Source organism: Candoia aspera, chromosome 2 (genome assembly GCF_035149785.1).
Source record: "Candoia aspera isolate rCanAsp1 chromosome 2, rCanAsp1.hap2, whole genome shotgun sequence".
In the NCBI taxonomy this organism is placed as follows: Eukaryota; Metazoa; Chordata; class Lepidosauria; order Squamata; family Boidae; genus Candoia; species Candoia aspera.
Genome location: NC_086154.1, coordinates 209,701,116 through 209,711,354, shown reverse-complemented (window position 1 = coordinate 209,711,354; position 10,239 = coordinate 209,701,116).

Below are 10,239 nucleotides of genomic sequence, written 5' to 3'. Positions count from 1 at the left end.
ATGAAGACTACTATATTTCTACTACTACAGCATAAACTATTGATACAACAAGAATTAAACCAGGGGTTGGGGACAGTTCAGAGCTGTGTTTAGCTCATTCAGTGAGTTGGATGATGACCAGGGATGGGGATTCCCTGGCCAATTGACATCATCAGCTTCTGTGTACAGTAGGAAATGAGACGCTATCACTTCCTATGCAGTTGGAGAAAACTGCTCTACTGAATAAAGAAGGAAGGAAGGAAAGTTTCTCCAATGCACTAATTCTCCATTGGGAAAAATGTATGCCATGTTAAGTAGTAGGAGCATTTCACACCTCCCCCAGTTGGAAAATCCAAAAGGCAATTCCAAGAACAACCCATTTGGAATGTGTTTTCCCCCACTGGGAAGCTGGCGATGGATGTTCCAGCAAGATTGGCTTTTGACAGCTTTGTTTACCATTTACCTTTCCCACTCAAATGGAGAAGCAGATAGAAGCAGCCAGCAATGGGAGAGAGGGAGGGAGTAAATCAAAAGCACAGAACTGAATAGCAGATCTTAACATGGAAAAGTCTTAAAATATTAGGCAAGTTTCTTTTGGGAGAGCATTCCACACTTTGGAAAACGTCATTAAACAACGCTTTTTCTTTAGATATCACCCTCAAAGCCAAGAATGAGGAAGTACATGAGGGTGGCCTTAAAGTATGGGTTAGTACATATGGGTTGAGATTTGCTCAAATTCAGAGTTCTCTGATGGGACAGACAGGCAAGAGTTTCCAAAAGACTATGAAATACACAAGACAGCAGGAGACTTATAGAGGTCAGACCCAGACAATATTAGTCACAGCTGTCCAAGAAGACGGATATATGAAACAGCATATGCACAGCTGTAGTGGATGCTTTGTCCATGTTCCCTTGCCTTTTTTATTTTATGGAGGTACCTGAGATCATTTAATAGTGATCCACATTCAAGCTCTCCCAGGTGGGCCTAATGAATTCTATGTTGAGTATCTTCAAGAATAAGCACAAATATAACCAAATTCTCTATAGCTGTCTATTCAAGCAGTTGCCAGACATCTTAACTTCTTTATACTCCAGGGTAGCTTCTGAATTGCTTGCTATAAGGTTTTACTCAATATCTTTGCCATCTGTTCTTGCCCTTGATTTTACTTAGGCATTGTCTTTCTCTTGTTCAAGCAGTATTAAATGATGTGTAACTTATTTTCACTCTTTATTTTAATGCAACTATGCTGTTATTTTGGTCTCTGATTGTAATCATAAAGACTGCCTGACAGTATTACAACAATTACCTCTGCATAAGCTTTGTACCGTGTACTGGAAATAATTCAGTTTTTTTAGCAATAAGGTACTGAATCAAGCCACACAGTATAAAAATACCCATGTTATGGTAATAGTCTAAATTAATTTGAATTAAAGCTTGGCAATGTAGTCTATTTAAAAAGTTTTGTGGCAGTTACCATACTAAAACAAATCTGAGTTGATTTCAAAACATAGCTGCAATTTACTAAAGAGGTTGTGTTAGCAGTGGTGATGCATTTCAGACAATACAGTAAACATATGGCTGATGCATAAAAAAAGGATTGTAAGAATGAGCTCCAGCTCTGTATCATGTGAGACAACACAAAATCATAAACTCAAGTGTGCTAATCAAGCTATGACTACAGTCCTATAAAAATGAATTTAGGGCTTCAGTCTCTGGAAACTCTGAGCAAAGTATAAAAAACCCCAAACATTTTAATATAAATGTAGCCCTCTATAAGCATTTCCCTCCGTACAACAGTGATTGCATTAACAGGCAAGAGTCCTTGACCTCCTACCATCTAAATGTGTGGCTCTACACACTATGGTTCACCTATGGAGAGATGTCCACAAGATAGACAGACAGACACATATACACACACCCAAAACTTTCCCTTTGCAGGCATTCTGAAATGTGAGGACAAGAATTGCTGGCAGGCTCAGTTATCCATCTCCCCTCCCACCCCCAGATACGTCAATGTGAAGGAATAAGTCTACGAAGTTTCTGAAGGATGCGTAGGCTAACACTGGGCAACACTTAATGCAGAAAATATGTTTTGTTAGTCAATATGATTAATCATAAAACAATAATTCTGAGCCTTTTGTAGAAGACAGCTCAAGATTGGCCTGCCCATCTCTATCAGAGAATCACACAGTAATCACCTGTGATATGATACAGCAAAATATGTACGACTCCTATACAAGGGCTGCCCTTGGCCTTTCAGGGTTGTACCATGAATTACACTCTGAAAAGTGGATATGGTCAGCATAAAGTGGGCACAGGGAACTTCAGTACCTGATTTAATTTATACATAATTAAAATTAAGTTCAACACTATTAATATAATTATTTCCAATGCATGTAACGATTGTGCTGAGTCATGCACTGAGTAGGGTGGTTATATCAACCAATTAAATACATAAAATTTCCCCATTCTGTTCAGGTTAAACACTATAATTTGATGGCAACACTTGGAGGAATTTAGGGGTCCAAATCCAGCCACAGATTGTGAGTTTCACAATAGATGATGCTTTTCTGTCAATAGCAATATCCACCAATAATAAAGGTCATGTTGATGGTTTTTACATGTCCAAACAGAGATTGAAAATGGAAAAAGTAGCCCCTTAAGTGAACTAGTCTTTTTAGACTCATGACCGGGGCACTATCACACACACACACCTTTTTTTTTTTAACATGGATCGTATGCACAATGTATGTAAAAAGGGGCAGGCTACAATAACATAGTCACAGCTACCCTCCTGACTTTTTTGACACACACCCCCCCATGCCCTTGGCTCATATTTAATTAGGTTCTGTCAGTGATGGCATTAGAATGTTCATGAATTTATCCAGCCATGGAGCAAATAAATTTGACTATCACTTATCAAGAGGGTTTTTCTTCTTTTTTCCTGTTTTGGCAAACAAACAAAGCCTTCTAGCATGACAATATTTTAGAATGCCTTTCCCACTTACCAATCCCTAAAGATGCTGCAACTATGAGAAGGGAACATTAATTTTCAGCTGCTCTTTTCTCACAAGGTCATTCTGTAGTGAAACAATACAAGGAGAGCAAATGAATTATTGATCGCCCGTGTAATTTAGCACTCAGGAGTCACTGATGTTACAAATTCAATGGTAATTAAGTATATGCAAAGACAGAAGCTGCAAGCAGCAGCTGTATTAAACTCTAAGCAGCTTTTTGCCACACATAATGCAGTGGCAGGTCTAGGACATATTTTACAACTACTCAAACAGTGTTCCTCAGGGAACAATAATCAACTAGCTGCTACTGCAGTTTATAATCTACTCAAATAGCCTTTGATAATTAAGCTAGAAATTAAGGAACATCAACTTGTTTACAGTATCTTTAAACTTGTCTTTGTTTTATTAGCTCCCTATAAATACTGCTATTCTTAAAAGCTTATCTGTAATGTGGAATCCTTGCCAAGAATGTTTGCTAAAGGTCGCATGTGCTGTTCCCACAGGAGCAGCTGAAAAAGCTTGCTTTGCAGTCCTGAGTCAGTAGCTGGACCTGACAATTCTGTACTGTAAACTCAGAAGCCAAATCAGGCTTCTTCAACCTGGTACATAACAGGCATTAAAGACGGTAGTTCCTATCATTGGAGAATACCAGTGTGGTGCATTGGCAGGCTATAACAACCCGCTCTTGCAGCCAGCGAGCCAGGCTTCCATGCCAGACGGTAAGCTGCCAGCTCAGATATTCAAATCAACATCTTCTTCAGGGAGAGATGCTTACTTTAAAATGTAGCATAAAGAGATTTTATCCCAACTTCTCCCTTGCCAGGCAGAAGAGCTTTCACTGTTTGGGAAACTGCATTCAGAACTCAGGAGAAAAGGAGGAATATGGTGTGCACCCAGTTGGGAGGGGGAGTTGGGGTTAGAGGTAAAGCTAAGATTGTCTTCCAACCTTAGATTTAAGATGGAATTTTCAAGAATAGTATTTTTTAGGAAATAAACTGACAATGAAGTAACACTTGTTCCAAGAGTCATCTATTCTATGGAGGAACAAGACAAAGCTAGCAAAAACCATACTAAGTTTAATTTCTGTGTCTACTCGTAAATGTTTGTCTCTGGTACCTATTGCTTTATACAAATTCAGCCACTGTGGTTTTGTATACAACTTGGAACCCCTTTACCTGTTTTACAGAATTACCTGTAAACTGTGAACATTATCCTGTGTTCCATCAGAATTTTAAACATAGCATTATCCTGTGTTTCATTAGAATTTCATCATGTCCTGTGTATTTTTCTACTGGAGGTTCTTTTTGTTGGCAGATTGCTAGGAAAGCCTTTGGCCCAGGAGAGATCAGAAAAGTCACACACCAGGCATTTCTATAAAAATAACTTTATTTACAGAAAGCAAAACATATTTAAAAGCTTCTGCATTCTTACAGGCTCTCAGTGAGAGCTGCTTAACTCTCTACATGCCTATACAGAAGGGAAACTGAAACTAAAACAAGTCCAGGCAAGTTCTTCCCCCCAGGTGCAAAAATTAACAACTGAAAAGGGGACAGTTGAATTCAACCTCTTCACCTGGCCAAAATGCTTAGTTACCATAGTAACCTTAATCTGTAGTAGAAAACATTAACACTCCCCTTTTTATACTACAGAATAAGATGCAAACCAGTTTGCTTTGTTAACTCTTTGTGTCTTGGTACAGCAAGAGGTTTGGTTAAAATATCAGCAATCATGACTTTTGATTCACAATATTTCAACATTATTTCTCCTTTGCTTATCATATCTTTGATATATTGATATCTAATATCGATATGTTTTGTCCTATTTTTGCAGGCTTCAGATTTTGCCATAGCAATGCAAGCTTGATTATCCTCGTAAACAGTTATAGGCTGGTTCACTTCCATGCCTATGTCTTTTAACAAATGTTTAAACCATATAATCTCATTACAGGTTTGTGTTAGAGAATAAAACTCTGTTTCTGCAGTGGAAAGAGCAACAAGTATCTGTTTTCTAGAATGCCAGCCTAAGCTAGATCCAGCAAATTGAATTAAAATCCCAGAAGTGGATTTCCTGTCACTGACATCTGCTCCCCAGTCAGAATAGGCAAAAGCCTGCAATTTCTTGGTTCCAGAGGCATTTAGCTTCAGGCAATAATTCTTTGTTCCTTGCAAATACCTCATTAACCTCTTCAATGCTGCTTTTCCAGTAGATGTAGGCTTCTCTACCTGTCTACTTAAAATGGCCACAGAATTTGAGATATCTGGGCGAGAATGATTTGCAATGTACAGTAAACTTCCAATTGCAGATCTATATTTCTCTGCCTCAGTTAATTGAGTCTCTCCTATATCTTTCTGAAAATCTGTTATCATCGGAGTAGAGACTGGTTTACAGTCTTGCATATTAAAATACTCTAGGAGCTTTTGAATTTTACTACATTGGTTTAACAGAAAGCTACCATCCTTCTCCCTGTGTATTTCCAAACCTAGGTAATTTGTTACAATTCCAAGGCTTTTTAATATGAAATGGCTTTTCATGCAGGCTTCAAAATCAAGCCTTTGTTTTTCTGTTGGTGTGAACAGCAGCAAATCATCAACATAAATGCACAGATACATACAGCCTTGTCTTTCTTCATATATACACATGGATCTGCTTTTCCTTTTTCAAAACCAAAATTCTGCAGTTTTTCATCTAATTTTTGGTTCCAGGATCTAGCAGCTTGTTTTAACCCATAGATTGACTTCTGCAGTTCACAGACTAGATTCTCCCCTTTTTCATAGCTGGGGGGTTGCTGCATGTATAATTTGTGGTCTAAATCACCATAGAGAAATGCAGTTTGAATGTCATAGTGGTGAACTGACATTCCTTTGAGTGCAGCAATTTTTAACAGTAATCTAATTGATTCACCTTTAGTAACTGGTGCAAAAGTCTTGTCAAAGTCTCAATCTTTCCTTTGAGTGAACCCTTTTGCAACTAACCTTGCTTTATATTTTTGGATTTTGCCATCAGCATCCCTTTTGTTTGAAAACCCATCTACAACCTAAACAGCGTTCATTTGGAGGCAGATTTACCAGTTTCCATGTTTTATTTTCTTTCAAGGATGCTAACTCCTGTTGCATGGCAGAATGCCAATTTTGTGCAGTCTCAGGTGGTAAAGCATTCACTTGTTCTAAAGAGTCAGGTTCTGTGAATATGTGAAAAGCCTTTACTGTTTCAGCCTGAAAATGTGATGGAGGAACGCCTTTATTACTTCTCTGAGATCTGCGAGGTAATACAGGGCTTAAATTTTAACTCCTATCACTTTCCTGAGAAGCATCTGTCTCATCAGACAGATCTTCAGTTTGCTTTTCTGGTTTAATGTCCTCATCAGGCAAAAAATCACCATCAGCAAGTCCTTGCTGTTCTCTTATGGTGGTCAGATCAACTGGAGAGCTAGAATTTAATCTCCCCCAGTTTTGTTCAGCAAAAGAAGCGCTTTTGCTAATTATCAATTTCTTTCCCATTATGAACCTGTAGCTCCTTTGGCTTTGCTCATAGCCAACAAAGATGGCTTTCTTTGTTGTGGGGCCTCCTTTCCTTCTCTGTTGTTTTGGAATATGAACCCAAGCAGTGCTACCAAACACTCTAAGATGGTTTACCTTTGGTTTCACACCATAAAACAAATGGAAGGGAGTGTCCTGAATCACAGAGTTATACAATCTGTTTTGTACATAACAGGCAGTAGATATTGCCTCTCCCCAATACTTAAAAGATAAATGTGAATCTTTAAGAATGCATTCCGTCACATTTTGCAAGGTTCTGCCCTTTCTTTCAGCAACACCATTTTGCTGAGGGGTGTAAGGGTTAGAAAAAATTTGTTCTATCCCCTTTTCCACTAGGAACCTTCTGAATTTGTGAGAAAGGTATTCTCCTCCTCTATCACATTGGAGTGCAGATACAGGCCTAGGGAATTTTCCATTTGCCCATGTCACAAAACCTTTAAATTTCTCAAATGCCTCATCTTTATGTTTTAAGATGTAGATAAATGTGTATCTTGAGAAATCATCAATGATGGTCATTGCATACCTCGCTTGTCCAAGACTTGGAGCAAAAGGACCAATAATGTCAGAGTGTACAATTTCCAATGGTCTAGTTGTAACTCTGTCACTGTGCTTACTCACAGGAGCTTTTAGTGTTTTGCATTCTTTGCAAACTACACAATCTAAGTATTTGTCACAGGGTTTTATCTTTAGGTCAGCACACAGCTGTGGCATTTGTGCTATATACTTGAAATTAGCATGACCAAATCTCCTGTGCATCAGGTGTACACATTGGTCATGATATGACATGCTGCCAACTGCAGCCTTGCAGCTTGGCTTCCTTGCATTTTGCACAATGTACAAGGAGTCTTTTAATATACCAGTAGCACACAATTTCCCATTTTTACGTATCTCACAACTATTTTTCTTAAATGTTATGATATACCCTGTTGCAGCCAATTGTGCCACAGATAAAAGGTTTGATTGTAAATTTGGCACATACAGCACACCTTTTACAGTTTCTCCCAAGCAGGATAAATACAAGTCACCTTGTCCCATAATTTTAGTCACAGACCCATCAGCCAAAGAGACACTTTGTCTTTCAGTTTTAGACAGTGACACAAAAGAGCTTTTACAATTACATAAATGACAATTGGCCCCAGAATCTAACACCCAGATTACCCTTCTCAGCAACCTGTGCAATTTGGCTTGTCTGAAGAGCCTTCTTCTGTGTTGCCCTTGTGTTCTTCTTCTCTGTCTTTCTACTCTTGGGTCTCAAGGCACAGTCTTTCTGCAAATGTCCAGCTGAACTACATGTGAAGCATCGCTGGCTGGCTAGCACTGTGGCCTCAGCTTCCTTTCCCTTCTTTTCCCTTGTTTTCTGGTATTGCAGCTTTCCAGAAGAGATGGGGGGGGGGATCTTTCCTCTCTCTTCTCCCATTCAGCAAGTAAGTGCTGTGTAACATACGATGGGGTGAGGTTTGCTTCAGGCACAGCCTCCAGGGTACAAATCAGCGTGTCCCACGTTTCATTCAGTAAGGACAGGAGGATATAGGATTTTGTGAGAGGTGTAAATTCCATCCCTCTCTCCTGCAACTCAACAAACAGCTGCTGAATATGATGCAGGTGCTCAGGAAGGCTATCTCCTTCTGCAAGGTAGGCTTTGTACAGCTTTTTTGTCAGGGTAACTTTACTCCCTGCTGTTGCCTTTACATACAAGCCTCTTAAAGCGTCCCAAAGTTGCTTTGCAGACTGCATACCTCGCACGTGGACTAGCTGATTGTCCTCAACTCCCAGGATAATGGTGGCTCTAGCCCGCTCATCCTGTCTAAGCCATTCAGCACTGGGATTTTGGGGGGTTTGCTCACCAATTGGCAGCCAAAGATTCTCTCTGCGAAGATACATCTCCATCTTCAGGGCCCAATTGAAATAGTTGGTCTCTGATAGGCGCTCCAGAGACATTGCTGAGGGCTGGGAGGTAGCCATGGCTTCTTCCTTCTTTTGCAAGTCACCTCAGCTGGCTTCTTTGTCCTGTAGACCGGCAGTTGCTGGAAAATCTCCAGGTGGCTCCAAAGAAAACCTTCACAGGTCTTTGCTACCTGCCTTTAAATTGTGCATGAGGTGTGGAGCTGATCTATTCTCTCTGGGTTTTACTGGGCTTCCTGGGCTGTTTACTGGGCCCATAACCTGTTGACAGATTGCTAGGAAAGCCTTTGGCCCAGGAGAGATCAGAAAAGTCACACACCAGGCATTTCTATAAAAATAACTTTATTTACAGAAAGCAAAACATATTTAAAAGCTTCTGCATTCTTACAGGCTCTCAGTGAGAGCTGCTTAACTCTCTACATGCCTATACAGAAGGGAAACTGAAACTAAAACAAGTCCAGGCAAGTTCTTCCCCCCAGGTGCAAAAATTAACAACTGAAAAGGGGACAGTTGAATTCAACCTCTTCACCCGGCCAAAATGCTTAGTTACCATAGTAACATTAATCTGTAGTAGAAAACATTAACACTTTTACAATACTGTGATTGTATTTCCTTCACACTGAATGTCTTGCATATGATTATTTAAAGTTTAAAAACATTTTTATCCTTTCTTTTTAAAATAAAGTTTGATTCTATACCTTGTGAGAGTGATGTTTCCCAAAGAAAGCAATGTTTCCCTAATCACACACTTCAACGTAATACCAGAAGGTGGTGCTATAGAATTTATTTCATTTTCATAATCTCTATTCCTTTTACTCACCAGTAAAACACACAGATTGTGAGATCCTATCTGTCACATGAAATGGGGTTGGCAAAGGATGCCAGGTGAGGCATTTCCCTGAAAGACAAGTGGTGGCAATAGTAACTACCAAGCAGCTGTATCATGACAGGGGGCAGAGGTAGGATGTGTGGACCCAGAGAGCTTCTGGGAGAACAGATTTATTGCTCCAACTTTTCATCCTATGAACTCAGGCGTGCCACTACAAATAGGATGAGGAAAAGTGGATTAAATAAAAACAAATTGTACTCATCTTTGCACACATACACATATACAACTACACATCAAATTAAATGTAAACAGATTGAGACCAAATTTCTAATCAGTGCTCTTAATTGTAAAAGAATAAGCACTGGTCTATCAGTCTGAAAGATCAGGTAAGTTTTGATTAAATTACTGCCTACCTGGAATTGCCTCTGAACACTACAGAAACAGTTCAGAAGCTACAACTGGTCCGTATGCAGAGGGGCAGGCAATGATGGTCACGCCTTGTTATGCGCATGTGACCCCACTGCTCCATGAACTGCACTGGTCACCAGTTGGCTTTGGGGGTAAATCAAGATGCTTATTACCTATAAAGCCCTTCATAGCATAGGGCCTGGGTATCTGAGCGACTGCTTATCTCCTGTGGTCTCTGCCCACCCAATATGATTAAGCGGGGTGGGTGTGCTCCAGGTGCCATTGATCAAACCATCACGAGACCCAGGAGGCATTTCTTCTTTGTCGCAGCATCTACTCCCTGGAATGACATTGCCCCAAAGAACCAGATGGCTCCCATCCTGATGACTGACATTCGGGAAGCTATAAAAGACCTGGCTGTCCTCTCAGGCTTTGGGGCAATGTGAAAATTGAGCTCCTGCCCCGGTCACCTCCAGACCACTACTGCAACATGCTGTACGTGCGGCTGCCCTTGAAGAATATCCAGAAGCTGCAACCGGTGCAGAATGCAGCTGTGCAGTTATGTGC